We start from the raw sequence: 21247 nt of genomic DNA on the forward strand, positions 1-21247 counted from the left end.
TTTAAAAAAAGGAAACTAATCAGGAAGCACATTCGACAAAAAAGAAACACAATCAACAAGAAGGACGCACATTTTGAATGTAAATTCTACAAATAAGGAAGTAAATTTTACGAAAAGGATACTTTCTCAGCAGTAGCTTAAGATACGATAATACAGCCTTGTCTACACACATTTAACGAAAAGGAAGTAAATTGCACAAACATTCATCTCAGTAGGATGCGATCGCCAATTTTATATAATGATGTAATGCCTCAAGCAGTCATTGGCTCCAATGGTCATTGACTCCAACAGTCATTGGTTCCAACGGCCATTGGCTCCATTAGTCATTTGGCTCCATCAGTCAATGTCTCCAACAGTAATTTGGTCATTTGGCTCCAAAGGTCTTTGGTTCCAACAGTAATTGGCTCCAACGGTCATTGTCTTAACAGGCATTGGCTGCAGCAGTCTTTGGCTCGAACAGTAAATGGCGATACAAGTATTTAGCTCCAAAAAGTCTTAGGCATAGCTGCTATTTGGCAACTAGACTAGGAGGCTACGAAGCTAAGAGACTACAGGACTATAAGACTTCAAGGCTACAAGGCTTTAACTGGCTACGATGATACAAGTCTACGAGGCTACAAGTCCACATATAACTACATGTCTATGAGGCTACATGTTCACGAGGCTACATGATTCTTAACCGTGTTAGGCTCCATTCAACGATGGGAGTTAATTTATCTCATGCAAAATAACTTGCAAGTAGTCCCGGTAATTGCCAACAGATATCGTTACTTGTTGTGTTGAGGTAAAATTTATCTATTTCTTTTATTTGGGATGCGGGATGCTCTCTAACGATCGCGAAAGAAGGAAGGAGTATGAAGTTCATCTAGCATGTTAGTGCTTCTCAGCTGTTTCAAATTATATTATTTGACTGAGTAATGGATGTTTTTTGTTTGAATTCCACCTGATCAAAATACTTTAGTGATAATTTGGAAATACGAATTCATAATTTAAATGTATTCCAAAATAAAATTGCGTGACTCATTAAGTAAAAATTTTTCACGCAGATATAATTTTTTTTAGAAATAACCATAAGCACGTGGAGAAAACACAGTAATGACCAGAAGCACTTTGAGAATCCACAGGAATTATCAGGAGCACATGGAGAAAAAAAAATGTCAGAAATAACCAGGAGCACACGGAGAACACTAACGCATGTTTTCCTTAATAATAGAAAATCTTAATCTGAATTTAAACAATTCTTGAACCCAAGATGGCGACCGTTACAAAAGACTGTGCCGTTAATTTGTAAATTCGACACAATATATTTTAAATTTTTATTATGATTTTAAATTTTTGTGTAGAAATTTTATTTGCCCTACTATAGTGTAATTTTAATTTGTTAGTCCGGTGTACTCCTCTGAGTTAAACTTTGTCTCAGTGCTCTGGAGCCCCTTTCCCATCGGCGTATCGGATATTCTGCTGGCCTAATCACTGACTGGCAGACCGCTTACCATTTCCCCCGCCTTCAGTCACGCCTCAAGCCTGTAATATCATTTCCCTTCGTGATCCTAACTGCATGACAAGGCTGTAGCTTGCAGGCGACCAGTTCGCAGAGACGAGCTGAGATTCGCCCTTTTCATCACGTCGTAGTGTTATATTCGCCCCTCTGTAGCCACGACGGGGCGTAGTTTCCCATCAGCGTTGCATTTTACCCCACCTCCCCCCCTTCTCAGTTCCAAGTAAGACCAATGACCGGTCGTAACCCCCTGGACACCGGTGACCGTTTCCAAGGTCTCTTCGCAAAACGAGTGCGCCAAAACTGATCACAAGCGCTTCCTAGCGGCCAATTCGCGAACTTCTCCGCTTGCCTACCCTCTAGGGCGCCAGAGAGCAGCACCTGCTTTGCCTTGAGTTATATGGACGCCGTGGTCGAGTCGATTGTTTTCAACTCAGACCTGCTTCGACAGAGTTCGCTACGGTCGCCCAGTGTGGCCAACTTCAAAACTCCTGCTAGAGTTTTTTTTCCGCCCGCGTTCGGGCAAGTTCGGTATTTTTCGGCGGGCCAGACACCCCCCCCTTCCACCTGTTAGATCCGGGGGGCACTTTTTAATTACGAAACGCGGACTGCTGCGACACACAGATCAACTCGCGTCGCGGCTGCAGACAGACCTCCTTCGAGTATCGGCGAATCGGCTAGATTTCATCCGACCGTTAACGAATATGTAGTCGCCTTGTATAAGGGATGCTATCCCTCAAGTCCATTTTAGTAGTTTAGTCTGTCTGCATAGTTTAGTTATTTGCCTTGGAAATTTTTCTCTTTGAAATTTATTATTATGAAGAAATCATCCGCGTCCTGCCGCGCAATTCGCAAGCTCCAGAGCCTGGCTGACTCCACGACTGCAGCGTGCTGGGCAACTCCCCTGTTTTGGTGAGTGATAATTCGCGAACCCTCCTTTTTCCCTTTAAATTTTTTTTCCGGGCATTTTCTGCCCCATAGACTGCCTGTATACCAGTTCTAATCAGTTTTGATTTGGACTGTTGCAGACAGGGTTCGATGACCGGGAGAGATTGATACTCTCATCTCGTGGCCTCCCCCCTTCCCTGTTCCGTGGGAAGAAACATTAGAAGAAACTTTCTACCACCCGCCGTGATCGTTTGAAGACCCCGGGTGGTAATGTAAATTCAACATTTCCCCCTTACCTAGCTACGAACTATCTTAAGCGGACGACCAACTCACCAGCGACCAGTGTTTTTCTCAAGAAATTGTAAAACTAATAGAACTAATTATCAATGTAATAATCGAATCCATCCAACTTTGGGTGTGAAAGTCATAATGCAAATGTTTATATGTCAAACTAGGAATGTAAATTGTTCTCAGTAAGCACAGGCCGGCCTATTTTCGTTTTCCTTTGGTTAATCTTTGAAAATTGTTAAAACCTTTTGTGTGTATGTTAAAATAATGGAAACATGATAATGAATCAGGGCAAATAAAACAGGGAAACTATAGATCAAGTTAATCGTGTAGTTTTTATTTTATTGATTATAACGATCCTCCAACTTCCCCTTTGCTTGTTACAGGAAGTTCCTAAATTGTGTTTGTTCCCACCTCGTGTCGCCTCTGGTAAATCATTTCATTTAACGTATTTTTTTTCCAGCTTGTTTCCAAGGCTCTTTTAATTAATTCCAAATAATTCTATTTTGAGGCACGAGGGGTGTTACAAGACGCAATAGTGTTTTAAAATTGTTTTATTAAATTTTTATTAATTACTTTTTATAAATGTTTACACATTAAAATAATAATTAAGTATAGATTTTCAAGATGGCGAACATGATGAAATACTAGCTGGTGATATGAAGCCTATATATTGGCATAAGTGTCAGTCTGCGGTGGCTTCCGTGGAGGAAGGACCGGTCATAATATTTTTTTATTTTGCACTCACCGGGTTCGAACCCTGGTATTCATGATGTAAGTGCGTTTTTAAAATAATATTTTATTGAAAAATTATTACTTTTTTAAAAAAAAGTATGGATTTTCAAGATGGTGGCCGTATAGAAATTTTAACAGTGTCATCATAATTCATAATGGCGGAAAGTTCTAGAAAACAAAATGGTGGAAAGTTCTAGAAAACAAAATGGCTGATTAAAAATGGCAGACCCAAAATTGACGCCGGGGTCAAGGTCAAGGTCAAAGATTAAGTCAAGTTTTTCTAAGATGACCGACGTGACGTCACAATCCCAGATGGCGGTCGGCACCACGGAAACACGCCCTGAACCCTGTGCTCAGATGCCCTTTTACCTACTATAATGTTACAAAATCTGGGACATTTTTATATAGTTAATGCCCTTATGTAATTACAATATATATTCTAATTACATAGTGTGCGGTGATAAAATGTGTAATAGCTTCAAGAATTTTATCTTACAGCTGATAGGGTAGGTTGAGGCGATGACTCAGCAGTTCGTAACGAATTGTGCAACTTTCAGGAGTAGGGCGCTTGATTTGAGACGGACTCATGATTGGGTCGCTAGATGGCGGTGAAAGAAAGATGGAATATGAGTGCTACACTCTTCACTCTTGGACAAGCATTAGTGAAGTGACACTACAGGGCTGCATTTATGGGTATGACTGCTTTATCTGTTTATAAATTAAAATTAATTTTATTACAAATGCGAAAATTTGTACACGTTTATCCAAAGGTGTTATTATCATAATTTAGCTATCATAAACCCAATTATTTATTAAATTTCAGATTTCACTGAATCTAAAGAATTGATATATTTATTTCAACACATAATAACATTTGTTTTCAATATTTTTGTACCTTACAAATTTCCTTTCCTTATCTCTGAATTTTCGTTTCTAGCAATCACAATGGTCACACACCCATGTGTTTTTTTATATTAAAATAAACTGACCAATCTCTCAGTTGAAATATCTATTTTCATAAACAATGTGAATAATGGGATTCCAGAGAGAGGTATAAAATATAAAATTGACGTCATCTATTAACTTCAAAAACTCGCGTTTTAAACAAAAATAATTCAACTCATTTTTGATAAAATTGTAAATACGACTTTTATAGCAGAGCCTTTTGAGCACTAGGCTATTTTTATTTTTACAATATCCTTGTTCCAAGTTTAAAAAGTTGTATTCAATAATTATTGTTTTTGCACTTTAAAGAATGATAATAAAATACGGTGAAGAAAACTAGATTGGTTATTTCTATTAGGTAGTATGTTTACTAATCCCCGCGGATGCAAATAACATATATTTGTATATAATATTCGTACACACAATCGTAACTGTTGCTTGATTAACTTACAAGTATAATTAAACAATTTAGCACTATATGACATTTTTTCGTTTCTTAAGGGGTAAAATTTTATAACGACATAAAATTGTATTTTAATTAGCAAAGGTATCACTAACATAAAAAAGGCTTTTTATTTACATTTCATATCAATTACCTGATTCTCGTATTAATAGCGGGATTACCTATTCTATTATAAAAAGACCTGCTTTTGAATTTAAGGTTATTTGGTAGTTTTCAATATTTAATTAATTTATTTTAAAAAATTTGGTTGGTTAAGACAGATATTTTAAAATATTGTACACACTGCAATAAAAAAATTTGAGTTAAATTTGTCAGGTGTTTATGAATCGTCTGGCAGACAAAAAAAATGACACAAACGTAAGAATTTAAGAATCACCTTACTTTTGATTATTTGAAGTTAAAAGGAGGCCGCTTTACAATCTACAGTGGATATAGCGAAAATCAATAATTGCTTAAAAATTACCCTCCATGCTTATTATTGTAGCATATTCCTTACACGAATATAAATATAGATATTATACTTGGTATTTCTATACATTCCGTAATAATTGTATTGCTATATTTTGACGAACATATCAATAAAAAGTGTTAAACAGTTCAAGACAAGCCAAAATTACACCATTTATTCCAATAACTAATTCATCGGTTAACGCCACGAAACGTAAAGCTCCTTTCTAACAAATATTGTTCCATAATGAATAACCCAACGAACAACAGTATTTTTACCGAGGTATTTTAATGAAAAATTCTGACGATCAAAAGTTTTTTTTGAGATGTTTAGTCAGTATTGAAGCATGTTTTCAATCACTGAAATTTTTACCTTTCACCATATGGTTTTGATTTGAATGAAACTAAAAAAAAATATTATACAAAAATATTCTTTTTATACCATACAATACCCAACACAATTTTCAAAATTCGAAAGCTTTCTACAACACTGATTTCCTTTCAGGTCACACATTTCATCACTACCTAAGTATCATAATGTTTGATATTTATTTTTTTAAATTTTCTTTAATATCGGATTGTGTTCATTTAAGTAAAATTTTCTTCTTTTGAATAACAGATAACGATATATTTGCCCACAAAATGTGTAAATGATAAATTTAAGCTTTTGCTAATATAATCAGAATAATTACACCTAATTCGGTAACTCAATGTATTAAGCTATTTTTATTTAATATGTTATTGGAATTATCTTTAGAAAGTTTGATTGTATTATTTGGAGATTAAATTTGTTAAGTTATTCAACCCTAGGAGTTTTTATTCCTTTCTTTATAGTTTAGTCATGTTGAATAAATGTTCGTATAAAATTCACCGAACCCAAAATAGCGTCACAAACATTAAATTGGAAGAGGTCAGATTGTTTCGTGACCGGTTTTCTCCAGGTCAATTCAGAAAACTAGCAAACTTAATTTATAAGACATAAATTAAATGAAAGAATTATTAATGGGTAATTACTTTTCCTGCTGATCGCACAACGGCATCACGTGTTTGACGAAGCTATTGGAATGTAATCTCGTGTCGGGACTTCAAGCGTTCTAAAGTGAAATGTAAAATCCCAATGGCTTAGCGACTTCTATAAGTATAAATAATCAATGATGATAGTGAAATGGCATAATTATCTATATTTAATTTTAAAAATGCACATAACTTACAAAGATTTTTAACAATCAGGGCATATATTAAAAATTCGAAGGCCTTTAAAACGTATAACAATAAACGTATCTTAAATATACAACTTTCGTTTAATTAATGTTATAAACAAACGTCATTTAAACAGATAGAAACAAATAACATTTATTTACAAAAAAAATTAATTATCCTAGGTCTAAAGCATCTGTTTAATCTTAATTATTCTGATAACATAAATAACAGGGGGCAAATTGATTGTACGCCTTCACTCTGCCTCGAGACTCGGACAACTATGTTCACGATGACGCAGGTAGTGTGACCGTGCACACCGCTGCGATCAGGAAGTGTGGCGGCGCACACTCTGCTCGGGGAATTTCCTTTCGGGTGCCTTCCGGCCTGCAGACCTGCTGCCTGGCACTCGACCTCTCAGGGAGAGACTGCAGCTGCCAGCCGTGAGGCCAGGGCACTCCCCGTCCCGGCCTGCAGACCTGCTGGCTGGCACTCGACCTCTCAGGGAGAGACTGCAGCTGCCAGCCGCGAGGCCAGGGCACTCTCCGTCCCGGCCTGCAGACCTGCTGGCTGGCACTCGACCTCTCAGGGAGAGACTGCAGCTGCCAGCCGCGAGGCCAGGGCGACTCTCCGTCCCGGCCTGCAGACCTGCTGGCTGGCACTCGACCTCTCAGGGAGAGACTGCAGCTGCCAGCCGCGAGGCCAGGGCACTCTCCGTCCCGGCCTGCAGACCTGCTGGCTGGCACTCGACCTCTCAGGGAGAGACTGCAGCTGCCAGCCGCGAGGCCAGGGCACTCTCCGTCCCGGCCTGCAGACCTGCTGGCTGGCACTCGACCTCTCAGGGAGAGACTGCAGCTGCCAGCCGCGAGGCCAGGGCGACTCTCCGTCCCGGCCTGCAGACCTGCTGGCTGGCACTCGACCTCTCAGGGAGAGACTGCAGCTGCCAGCCGCGAGGCCAGGGCACTCCCCGTCCCGGCCTGCAGACCTGCTGGCTGGCACTCGACCTCTCAGGAAGAGACTGCAGCTGCCAGCCGCGAGGCCAGGGCGACTCCCCGTCCCGGCCTGCAGACCTGCTGGCTGGCACTCGACCTCTCAGGTAGAGACTGGAGCTGCCAGCCACGAGGCCAGGGCGACTCTCCGTCTCGGCCTGCAGACCTGCTGGCTAGCACTCGACCTCTCAGGAAGAGACTGCAGCTGCCAGCCGCGAGGCCAGGGCACTCCCCGTCCCGGCCTGCAGACCTGCTGGCTGGCACTCGACCTCTCAGGGAGAGATTGCAGCTGCCAGCCGCGAGGCCAGGGCACTCCCCGTCCCGGCCTGCAGACCTGCTGGCTGGCACTCGACCTCTCAGGGAGAGACTGCAGCTGCCAGCCGCGAGGCCAGGGCGACTCTCCGTCCCGGCCTGCAGACCTGCTGGCTGGCACTCGACCTCTCAGGGAGAGACTGCAGCTGCCAGCCGCGAGGCCAGGGCACTCTCCGTCCTGGCCTGCAGACCTGCTGGCTGGCACTCGACCTCTCAGGGAGAGACTGCAGCTGCCAGCCACGAGGCCAGGGCGACTCTCCGTCTTGGCCTGCAGACCTGCTGGCTAGCACTCGACCTCTCAGGAAGAGACTGCAGCTGCCAGCCGCGAGGCCAGGGCACTCCCCGTCCCGGCCTGCAGACCTGCTGGCTGGCACTCGACCTCTCAGGGAGAGACTGCAGCTGCCAGCCGCGAGGCCAGGGCACTCCCCGTCCCGGCCTGCAGACCTGCTGGCTGGCACTCGACCTCTCAGGGAGAGACTGCAGCTGCCAGCCGCGAGGCCAGGGCGACTCTCCGTCCCGGCCTGCAGACCTGCTGGCTGGCACTCGACCTCTCAGGGAGAGACTGCAGCTGCCAGCCGCGAGGCCAGGGCACTCTCCGTCCTGGCCTGCAGACCTGCTGGCTGGCACTCGACCTCTCAGGGAGAGACTGCAGCTGCCAGCCGCGAGGCCAGGGCGACTCTCCGTCCCGGCCTGCAGACCTGCTGGCTGGCACTCGACCTCTCAGGGAGAGACTGCAGCTGCCAGCCGCGAGGCCAGGGCACTCCCCGTCCCGGCCTGCAGACCTGCTGGCTGGCACTCGACCTCTCAGGGAGAGACTGCAGCTGCCAGCCGCGAGGCCAGGGCACTCCCCATCACGGCCTGCAGACCTGCTGGCTGGCACTCGACCTCTCAGGGAGAGACTGCAGCTGCCAGCCGCGAGGCCAGGGCACACCCCATCCCGGCCTGCAGACCTGCTGGCTGGCACTCGACCTCTCAGGGAGAGACTGCAGCTGCCAGCCGCGAGGCCAGGGCGACTCTCCGTCCCGGCCTGCAGACCTGCTGGCTGGCACTCGACCTCTCAGGGAGAGACTGCAGCTGCCAGCCGCGAGGCCAGGGCGACTCCCCGTCCCGGCCTGCAGACCTGCTGGCTGGCACTCGACCTCTCAGGGAGAGACTGCAGCTGCCAGCCGCGAGGCCAGGGCACTCCCCGTCCCGGCCTGCAGACCTGCTGGCTGGCACTCGACCTCTCAGGGAGAGACTGCAGCTGCCAGCCGCGAGGCCAGGGCGACTCTCCGTCCCGGCCTGCAGACCTGCTGGCTGGCACTCGACCTCTCAGGGAGAGACTGCAGCTGCCAGCCGCGAGGCCAGGGCACTCTCCGTCCCGGCCTGCAGACCTGCTGGCTGGCACTCGACCTCTCAGGGAGAGACTGCAGCTGCCAGCCGCGAGGCCAGGGCACTCCCCGTCCCGGCCTGCAGACCTGCTGGCTGGCACTCGACCTCTCAGGGAGAGACTGCAGCTGCCAGCCGCGAGGCCAAGGCACTCCCCGTCCCGGCCTGCAGACCTGCTGGCTGGCACTCGACCTCTCAGGGAGAGACTGCAGCTGCCAGCCACGAGGCCAGGGCACTCTCCGTCCCGGCCTGCAGACCTGCTGGCTGGCACTCGACCTCTCAGGGAGAGACTGCAGCTGCCAGCCGCGAGGCCAGGGCACTCCCCGTCCCGGCCTGCAGACCTGCTGGCTGGCACTCGACCTCTCAGGGAGAGACTGCAGCTGCCAGCCGCGAGGCCAGGGCGACTCCCCGTCCCGGCCTGCAGACCTGCTGGCTGGCACTCGACCTCTCAGGGAGAGACTGCAGCTGCCAGCTTCGAGGCCAGGTCGACTCCCCGTCCCGGCCGTGATAACCTGACTACAGTCACTACACAGACTACGGGACATAAGTAATTTCTTATACACTCCATGGAATGAATAAACGGCTTTGCTCTCAGTACATGTTGTAGAATACGTCAGTAGGTAGCTCCAAATAAATAAACTCAACCGATCGCGCACGAGAAAAATAAATGTATCCAAAAATGTGTTATAGGAAGCACCTCTGTATTCTTATAACCACGATGTGTAAATATTATGTTAGAATTTCCCTGGTACTTTCCCTTATGGTAAATTTCGATTATGGCACTTTTCCTCCTATTTCAAGGTGGGCAAGGGGGAAAAGGCCATAGTGGAATACTACGCTAAGGAAACAATACCAGGGTAGATTTTGCTATAAACTAAAGTATTTCTTATAAATTAAAGTATTCAGTAACTTCATAAGAAGTTACAGGCGTTACTAAATTAAATCACAGAATAAAGAAATTTATTACATATTATTGCAATAAAACTAGATATAATTTTTATTTGGATGTGTTCAAACACATACATAAGACCAATTAAATTCCGAACCAAAAGTGTACGACATTAGTTACCATTTTTAATTAAACAACTTAATTTTTGATAACCGTTGGCAAGTAAATATGGCCGCTATTAGTCTTATAACAGACCAGTTGTAAACATGGGTGTAGACCGGATTTAACAAAAAAAATTTATTTGGTCAAATATTACAGTAGTATATAATAGTACCTCCAAAAACAGGATTTAGGCTGTGGATTGTGGGGATTGTTTACATCGTGACGCCACGGCAACCATCTTGGATTGTGACGTCATGGCGGCCATCAGCGTAACGGGACACATCGTAACGGGAAAAGTTGTACCGTGACCTTAAACCTTAATCCCGGCGGCCATTTTGGATCCACCAATTTGGATGATGTAATTTTGTTTTCTCGAACATTCCGGCGTTTTGTTTTCTGCCACTTTGAATTATGACGTCACCGTTGCAATTTCCATTACGTTCGCCATCTTTAAAATCTTTATGTATTATCCGATTTTAATGAAAAAAATTTAAAATTTATAAAAAAATTCAATTAATAAAACATTTATAAAAATATTTAAAAAAATGCTTTTACAACACGGAGATCGGAGTCCTCGGTTCGAACCCAGTGAGGGCAAAAAAAATGTCGACCGATTCTTCCCCCGTGGTGGGTGCTGGCAGACTGACCCCCACAACTTATGTCATAGCTTATATGTCGTCAGTTAGCATGATGTCATGTCCGCCATCTTGTCCTCATCTGCTGGAAGCCATCAATTGTATCGTCGGATAGAGTGCGCTGACACCATGTTAGTTTGATTCTTATCCGCTAGAGTGCAGTAATCATTTATTATTATTGCTGTGACACCCGCCATCTTGTCATTTGGGGCGCATCTTGAAAATCTGTAATTCAATGCTACAGATGCGGGAAAAAGTTCAAAATTCATGAAACAAATTGGCAATAAATATAATGATTGATTAGATCGACCAAGGTCCTTGGTTCGAAACCAGTAAGAGCAAAAAATAAAAAAAAAACAGAACCTCCACAGAAGCCACCTATAGACTGATCTACCAAGGTACATATATCGTCATATATGTTCGCCATCTTGTCTTCATCCGCTGGAGACCACCATCTTGTTTTCGTCCGCTAGAGTGTGCTGATACCATGTTAGTATAATTTTCTGGTCACCATACCCTTGTCGTCAACTGTTGGCATAGAACTTTGACCTTGACCTTGAACTTTAACCTTGACCTTGAAATTTGACCTTGACATTGAACTTTGACTTTGACCTTGAAAACTGACCTTGACCATGTTGACCATCATGGATCCAACATTTTATGTTCAGTACATGCTATCAGGAGCTACCACCTGCTGGAGTACACCATCTTGTGTGTGTACTCGTCTTATAATGTATATTTTCATCTGGATAGTTTTATTCTAACCCACTACAGTGCAGTAATCATTTATTACCGAGATGCCCCCGCAATCTTGAAATTTGGGCACCATCTTGAAATCGTGTATTTATTTAGCTATAAATTCGGAAAAAAATCCAAAATTCATCAAAAAAATCACTCATTAATTTCCATATTGAATAGCTGGATTCCTGCCCTCGATTAGATACTTAAAAGTGACAAGTGTTACTAAATATTAAATAAATGTTATATTCTGTTTTCCATTACCTTTCGCGGAGTTTATAAATCATTCTCTCTTTAAAAATAAAACACAAGTCAATGTACGACAATGTTCGACGAATTAAATACGTTGCCGATAAGCCTAACATGAAAGTCTAGTTTTTCAATAATCTGAATAACCTCTAAACTGTTCATGTACAAAGCCATACATATGTATAGACCAAGCGTCTTCGGACTGAGAGACCGGGTCATAATCAATGTCAGACCAGTTATTTCCGAACCTCACGACCTTCCTCATGGTCAGCTAATTATAATCAATTGAACCAACGGACCATGTTTTTACGCTAACAAGAGGACCAAGATCCAATCAAAAAGGCAGCACAATTAACAAAAAGGAAGCACAATTGGAAGCACCATCAAAAAAGGAAGCACAATTGGAAGCACCATCAACAAAAAGGAAGCACATTTTGGAAGCACCAACAAAAAAAAGCAGCACATTTGGAAGCACCATAAAAAAGGAAGCACATTTGGAAGCACCATCAACAAAAAGGAAGCACATTTTGGTAGCAAAAACAAAAAAGGCAGCACATTTGGAAGCACAATAATCAAAAAGGCAGCACATTTGGAAGCACCATAATCAAAAAGGCAGCACATTTGAAAACACCATCAAAAAGGCAGCATATTTGGAAACACCATCAACAAAAAGGCAGCACATTTGGAAGCACCATAAAAAAAGGAAGCGCATTGGGAAACACCATCAACAAAAAGGCAGCACATTTGGAAGCACCATCAACAAAAAGGAAGCACATTTCGAAAGCACCATCAACAAAAAAGGCAGCACATTTGGAAACAACATCAACAAAAAGGCAGCACATTTGGAAGCACCATCAACAAAAAGGAAGCACTTTTGGAAGCACCATCAACAAAAAAAGGCAGCACATTTGGAAGCACCATAATCAAAAAAGCAGCACATTTTGGATGCACCATAAAAAAAGTAAGCACATTTCGAAGCACCATCAAAGAAGGAACCACATTTTGGAAGCATCATCAACAAAAAGGCAAAAAGGAAGCACAAGTTACGAGAACTAAGTCTTAGAAAACAGAATACAATAAATGAAAACATATAATTTTTATAATTTTAAATATTTATTTTATTTCTTTACATTATACAAATGCAAGTAAAACAAGCCATTATTGTATGTAGCCAGCTTTCCTCAGTTCTTTGAGTATGAAGGATATTTCTTTGATGCACGAATAGTTTCCTGCAAAATGCGAAACATGTAGAAGTCTTAGCCAATCAATCAATATGTTTGGATCTTTTAATGATGTGTAATCATTCTCTTCTACCACCATCTTCCTTGCACATTTATAATAAATATTATGATCTCTGGTGTCTTCTGTTTTACCACCACCCGCAGGGTAACTTTCATTTTTGAGACAGTGATCATCACAAGCTTAATCAGATTTATTTAATATATCACGACGTTTCCATCATTTCGGTCTCAAGAAACCACCACATTCTTCGATCTTGTCAGCTTTAGGTGCTTCTTCACAGTCTATGTATTTGTCATCAGCCTCAGAGTCTCTGTAACAATCACCGTAGAAGGAATCGTCTTCGCCCAGATTACCGTAGGAATTCGATGTTGATGATGTCGAAGTGTCTTCATCGTCTTCATGCTTCCTTTTTAGGAATCCATCTTTATTACAAAGAAGGAAAGATCTAATTGAATTCGGCTGGAATATATTCTCATTTTTCACGTTAAGGATTCTTCCATTGTCCTCATTCTTCCATAAATCATCAACCTCCTTCAATTTAAGATCTTTGTCGGGATCGGAAGAGCCAGGAAAATTATTGTCGTAATGCAGATCACTCTTCCTTAGTCTAGTAGATTCATCGTTGTCCTCTAGCTTGTACACAGGCTTGGCGTTACAAGTTCTGCCATGTCTTTTTAAGCTCTCTATCCGCGTAAACGACTTGCTACATCGAACACAACTTATCATATTGTGTAGTGGATTTTTAACACAGTCATTCTTATCGTGTTGTCTTTTATTCTTTCTCAAGATAAACTCTTTGCTGCAAAACTACACCTATGTTCTTTCGATACAGCGTCAGATCTTACAATATTTTTATCAGGTGGATTTAAAAAATAATAACCTTACTCAGAAAAATAATATGCTATGAGACAGCCGAGAAGCATTAACATGAAAGACAAACTGCATTGTCCTTGCGGTCTAAGACAGGTAATTTTATTCAGAGTTTCGTATAAATTTCCGAAGTCATATTATCAAATCAACACTTAAAAAAGAATTTTAACAGGTGGAAATCACACAAAAAGAAAAGTTCATTAATCAGACGATTACTATGTCTTGAAACAAATGAGAAACGCTATCACACACGAAGATTTCCCTTCCCCTTGAGTTCTAGCGAATCCCTCCTTCTGTTGCGATCGATAGGGAGCATCCCGCATCCCACACAAAACATTGTCTACTTATACAGACAACAGAGACTGCTTATACAGACAAATGATACATGATGGTTGCTAATATGTGAATAGATTATCTTGTGATTCTTGCTAGGCCATGATATTATTCACTTATTTTTAAATAAGGTCAATGTTCTTACTCTTGTGATCTAGGGAAGCACACCTTTCTCAACAGATCGTGAGTGAGCATTCCGTAACCTACAACCAACTTTGGTTGCTTTTACAACATAACATATGAGGAAATATGAAAGTGGGTAGTAAAACTACGTGGCACATGATTTTTTTTTTTCAAAATGAGAAAAAAATCTTTTTTTGTTAATAATTGATGAATGATCATACATAAAAAATACGAAGTACCTAAAAAATACTTTTAGTTGCTATTCAACCATTATGGAGTACGTACAGTCTCGTGAATGTACGATACTCAAATATCGATATCGATCTGAAGGACATTGTACATGCTGTAGCAAATACTTTGATAAAAGCTATAATACTCGTAGACATGAAAAGAATAATTGTGTTAAAAGCCCATTCCGTCAAATACTAATTTGTGGCAAGTGTGGTAGGTGGTTGACACGAAGATATAATTTAAAAAGACTCGATAAAACTTGTAAAGCCAAGCTCGCGCAGGATATAAAGTACGTAGATGGAGACGCTATGATCGGGGACAGTATGTCTTACAATGAAATTGATCCACCTAGCCTTAAAAGAGATTGTGTTAAAAATATCTCCAGGTCATGAGAAAGGAAATAGCTTAATTAGTGTTGAAGATATAAGTAAGGTAGAATATAATGAAAGTAACATTTCCAGAAAAAGTGACAAGTCGTCTTATAGTAGACTTCTACGGACTTTGGAATATTTTTTTGGAAAATTATCAAGTAAGCTTGATGCTAATGATGGTACTCCAATGTAAAAAAATTCGAAATACTGGGATATGCAAGATGAAGATGTCAGTGTGTTTGATAAAGATTTGGACAGCACCGATGATGATGATACAAATTATCATAAATATTATAACAACGATTTTCAGAATATGTTTAGCAAACATTCGAAGAAGACGGTGGCATCACATGAAATTGATTATATATCGTGGACAGATACGAACGTGTTAACGAACAGGTTGCGACTTTTACTTGTTTAGCAAGATGATGAAATTTTATCAGTTATCAAAGAAACGTGGACTATTCTTGATGAACTTAGAATTTCGGGGTATATATAATAAGTTAGTAATGTTTATTGACTGATGAACCTTATATATACCTTTGTATTTTTGATATAAATATAATTTTAAAAATTGTTTTTGAAATGTGTCGTTATTCATGACCTAATAAGGTTCATGTGTTTGCTACTTTAAAGAATTGAGTTGAGTATGAATATATTAATATATATCTGTGTGTGGATGATGGAAAGTTTCCATTTTACTCAGTGGCGTAGCGTGCCATCTCGGCGCCTGGGGCGGGAGACCCATTTTGCCGCCCCCATTCTATAGGTGCTTAATTAAAATTAAATTTCACATGCAATGAGGTACCTTTTATTGAAGTTAAAATAGGATGAGCGGTTTTACAAGCGGATTCTACGGGCCTTATGAGCAGCGAAGTCAGAAATAACTTTGTCAAAATCAATATTAGCAGCCAATTCTTGTTCAATCGACAATATAGCCAAGTTTATAGTCTAGCGGAGCTCATAGTAGATCTGAGGTAATTGTGCCACTGCCCCGTTGACCCTTTAGACCCCTGGTGCGAAACTATAATTTGTGGATTTTTGGGATTTAAATTAACGGACTAATAAAACTGAAACTGGGATTTTACGTTCAGCGTGTTTCACCCAATCCCTGCCAGACCTAGAAGAAAAAAGGCGTCGACCGTTAGAAAATGATTTAACTGAGAAGGGCTTGTAAACCCATAATTTGTAATTTGCTAAATTTTTGGTATATTTATTTGCATGTTAAGGTGTGTCAATTTTTTGCTAGATTTCGCCTATGTTAATTAGTATTTACAGCGGTGATACGCCCGGTGCGTATCTATATTTGTATTTGTATTTGTATTTGTATCAATATGTTCTTATATATTTTTAATGCCTTTTTGGTAATTATATTTAATTTTTGGAGCTCCGAAGCAGTGGCGTAGCGTTGGTGGGGCGGAGGGGGCGGCCCGCCCCGGGCGGCAGCCCGCGGGGGCGGGTCGCCGGTGAAGCGGGTTGAGATCTGATCTATGATTCATTCATTACATGTGTCAGACACACTATAATGTTCCATTTTTATCTAACATTTTGCGCACCAACTATTTTTTAGTATTTATTTAAAAGAAAAACTGCGAAATCACTGACAGAGCTCTTTATAACGTTTGTTTGTTTACATACGAACGGCAACATCGCATCACGCCGCGCCGCCCGGCGCGCGCGAGCCGAGTTGAGCGGCACTCCTTATTATGTTAATTACTCATACAAAATCTTTTGTTTCACGCGTCGGCCCGTGTCGATGCCTCTCTTTCGCACTCATTAAATTTAGTACTACGCATTGTACTGTAAAGTTTGACCTTAACCCAGGGCAAACCAAACAACTTCCGCGAACCGGGACACAGTAAAACTCCTATATTGCCCCGTACCGCGAGCGCAGGTAAACCCAAAAAAATATTAAAACCCAAACTAATAGCAGGCTTAAAAAATACTAATAAGTTTGCGAACAGTGAGAGGAGGCAGCAAGTTAAAAAGACGCAAAATTTATGACAACAATTAATAAATATATATATATATATATCATAAAATCGTTTCATCACAAATACTAAAAAAATACTTTAACAATTCCCCGAAAAAATTATAATTTGATCATATACTTCGGAGCAGTGGCGTAGCGTGCCATCTCGGCGCCTGGGGCGGGAGACCCATTTTGCCGCCCCCATTCTATAGGTGCTTAATTAAAATTAAATTTCACATGCAATGAGGTACCTTTTATTGAAGTTAAAATAGGATGAGTGGTTTTACAAGCGGATTCTACGGGCCTTATGAGCAGCGAAGTCAGAAATAAGTTTGTCAAAATCAATATTAGCAGCCAATTCTTGTTCAATCGACAATATAGCCAAGTTTATAGTCTAGCGGAGCTCATAGTAGATCTGAGGTAATTGTGCCACTGCCCCGTTGACCCTTTAGACCCCTGGTGCGAAACTATAATTTGTGGATTTTTGGGATTTAAATTAACGGACTAATAAAACTGAAACTGGGATTTTACGTTCAGCGTGTTTCACCCAATCCCTGCCAGACCTAGAAGAAAAAAAGCGTCGACCGTTAGAAAATGATTTAACTGAGAAGGGCTTGTCAACCCATAGTTTGTAATTTGCTAAATTTTTGGTATATTTATTTGCATGTTAAGGTGTGTCAATTTTTTGCTAGATTTCGCCTATGTTAATTAGTATTTACAGCGGTGATACGCCCGGTGCGTATCTATATTTGTATTTGTATTTGTATTAATATGTTCTTATATATTTTTAATGCCTTTTTGGTATTTATATTTAATTTTTGGAGCTCCGAAGTATATGATCAAATTATAATTTTTTCGGGGAATTGTTAAAGTATTTTTTTAGTATTATTATATAGCTATTTTTTATAAGTAGTAATAGGGTAGGTATTTTATGATGGATGCCCCGATTTGTGATGAAACGATTTTATGATATATATATATTTATTAAATGTTGTCATATAAATTTTGCGTCCTTTTAACTTGCTCCCTCCTCTCACTGTTCGCAACCTTATTAGTATTTTTTAAGCCTGCTATTAGTTTGGGTTTTAATATTTTTTTGGGTTTACCTGCGCTCGCGGTACGGGGCAATATAGGAGTTTTACTGTGTCCCGGTTCGCGGAAGTTGTTTGGTTTGCCCTGGGTTAAGGTCAAACTTTACAGTACAATGCGTAGTACTAAATTCAATGAGTGCGAAAGAGAGGCATCGACACGGGCCGACGCGTGAAACAAAAGATTTTGTATGAGTAATTAACATAATAAGGAGTGCCGCTCAACTCGGCTCGCGCGCGCTGGGCGGCGCGGCGTGATGCGATGTTGCCGTTCGTATGTAAACAAACAAACGTTATAAAGAGCTCTGTCAGTGATTTCGCAGTTTTTATTTTAAATAAATATTAAAAAATAGTTGGTGCGCAAAATGTTAGATAAAAATAGAACATTAAAGTGTGTCTGACACATGTAATGAATGAATCATAGATCAGATCTCAACCCGCTTCACCGGCGACCCGCCCCCGCGGGCTGCCGCCCGGGGCGGGCCGCCCCCTCCGCCCCACCCACGCTACGCCACTGGGCTGTGGCGGTGTCCTGAGATCAAAACGATGGAAACGGCGTGATATATTAAATAAATCTGATCAAGCTTGTGATGATCACTGGCTCGATGACGAATGTGACCTTGTGGTTGGTGTTAAAACGGAGGACAGCAGAGATCATAATATTTATAATAAACGTGCAAGGAAGATGGTGGCAGAAGAGATGATTACACATCATGGAAAGATCCAAACATAATGGTTGACCGGCTAAGACTGTTGGTGGCATCTGTTCGTAGAGGAAACTACTCGAACATTAAAGAAATATCCTTCATACTCAATGAACTGAGGGAAGCTGGCTACATACAATAATGGTTTAAATTAAATGTATGTGTATAAACTTGAAGATAAATTAATATATTTTCTTTCCAAATGGTATCTACCATTTATCGAAATCTGATTTCTAAATAAAACTTATAACTTAATGGTGCAAAATCCGTTACCACTGCCGGTCAAAATGTATACTAATAAAGACATGTTAGTAATCATGCCAAGTTCGATAAGAAAAGTAATTGGAATCAGTTGGAACCAATTGAAGATGGAGCTGTTGGAGCAATTGGAGCCTTTTGAAGCATTTGGAGCCTTTTGGAGCTGTTGGAGCCATTTGGAGCATTTGGAGCCTTTGGAGCATTTGGAGCTGTCTTAAGCATTTGGAGGCTGTTGGAGCATTTGGAGGCTGTTGGAGCATTTGGAGCTGTTGGAGCCATTTGGAGCATATGGAGCCATTTGGAGGCCGTTTGGAGCATTTGGAGCCATTTGGAGCTGTTGGAGCCATTTGGAGCATTTGGAGCTGTTGGAGCTAAGAAGTAGTCGTTGCACGTCTATGCAGGGCTAAATGTTTATAAGATTGCTGGCTTTCGCAAGTGATTCTGTAGTAGGATAGAAATTGTGTAATAAATATTATGTTTGTAAAATAATTTTTGTGGTGTTTTATTTCTCGAACCTTACAATTTTCTGGTACTTTTTTAAAATTAAAGTTGTTTTGTATCGGCCAGGGATCGAACCAAGGACCTTAGACGATCTAATCAATCAGTATATAGATTACAAATTTATTTAATGAATTTTGATCATTTTCCCGAATCTCTGGCATTACAATACGAATTTCCAATAAGGTGGTCTTGATGACTGATAGGATGATGGTAGTAGAGGATTTAAATTCTCTTTAAGAATGTTGAACGTGGTTAATTGAAATTATTATTTTTTCATATAATTAAACATTATTGCATCGATCGAGTATCGAACCAAGGACTGGAGCAGATCGAATCGATATGTAAGTTAATGAGTGATTTTTTTGATGAATTTAGGATTTTTTCCCGCTTTTCTAGCTACATTATTACATGATTTCAAGATGGTGGTCGAATTTCAAGATGGCGGGGGGCTCGTCGGTAATAAATGATTACTGCACTGTAGCGGGTTAGATTAAAACTATCCAGATGGAAATGTACTCTATAATACGAGTACACACACAAGATGGTGTACTCCAACAGGTGGTAGCTCCTGGTAGCATGTACTGAACATAAAATGTCGGATCCGTGATGGTCGACAAGGACAAAGTCAAAATTTCAAGGACAAAGTCAAATTTCAAGGTAAAGGTCAAATGTCAAGGTCAAATTTCAAGGTCAAGGTCAAAGTTCAAGGACAAGGTCAAGGTCAAAGTTCAAGGTCAAGGTCAAATTCCAAGGTCAAGGTCAAAGTTCAAGGTCAAAGTCAAAGTTTAAGGTCAAAGTCAAAGTTCAAGGTCAAGGTCAAAGTTCAAGGTCTAGGTTAAATTTCAAGGTCAAGGTCAGGTTCAAATTTCAAGGTCAAAGTCAAAGTTCAAGGTCAAGGTCGAATTTCAAGGTCAAATTTCAAGGTCAAAGTCAAAGTTCAAGGACAAGGTCGAATTTCAAGGTCAAGGTCAAATTTCAAGGTCAAAGTCAAAGTCAAACTTCAAGGTCAAATTTCAAGGTCAAGGTCCAATTTCAAGGTTAAGGTCAAGGTCAAAGTTCAAGGTCAAGGTCAAAGTTCAAGGCCAAGGTCAAATTTCAAGGTCAAGGTCAAAGTTGTGGTGAACAGATAATCATACTAACATGGTATCAGCACACTCTAGTGGACGAAAACAAGATGATGATTTCCAGCGGGTGATTCCAAGATGGCTGCCGTAACGAAACATGCAACAGTAATAGGATCCAATAAAGCAGTCATAACGTAAAGTGTAACGACGACATCGTACTCAACCAAGATGGCGGGCTTAATGAAACATGCTACAATTATATAATCCAAGATAGCGACCATAACGATACGTGCAACACTGGTTTTAATTACTATTTTTTAATTTCTATTATTTAATTCCATTAGTTAATTTTTTTAATGATTTTTTAATTTTTTCCCGAATCTCTAGTATTAAAATTATGGATTTTTAAGATGGCGGACATGACGTCATACTATGTGAAGATATGTATACTTTGACACAAGTGGTGGGGGTCAGTCTGCCGCACCCGCTACGGGGGAAGGATCGGTCGTCATTTTTATTTTTTTGCTGTCACCGGGTTCGAACCGAGGACTTCGAGCTCCGTGTCTTAAAAATATGTTTTTATAAAAAAAAATTTAAAATTTTATTATTTAATTTTTTTATAATTTTTAAATTTTTTTTCATTAAATTTGGATAATAAATACAGAAGTTAAAGATGGCGTCCGTAAC

Source organism: Bacillus rossius, chromosome 3, assembly GCF_032445375.1.
Source record: "Bacillus rossius redtenbacheri isolate Brsri chromosome 3, Brsri_v3, whole genome shotgun sequence".
In the NCBI taxonomy this organism is placed as follows: domain Eukaryota; kingdom Metazoa; phylum Arthropoda; class Insecta; order Phasmatodea; family Bacillidae; genus Bacillus; species Bacillus rossius.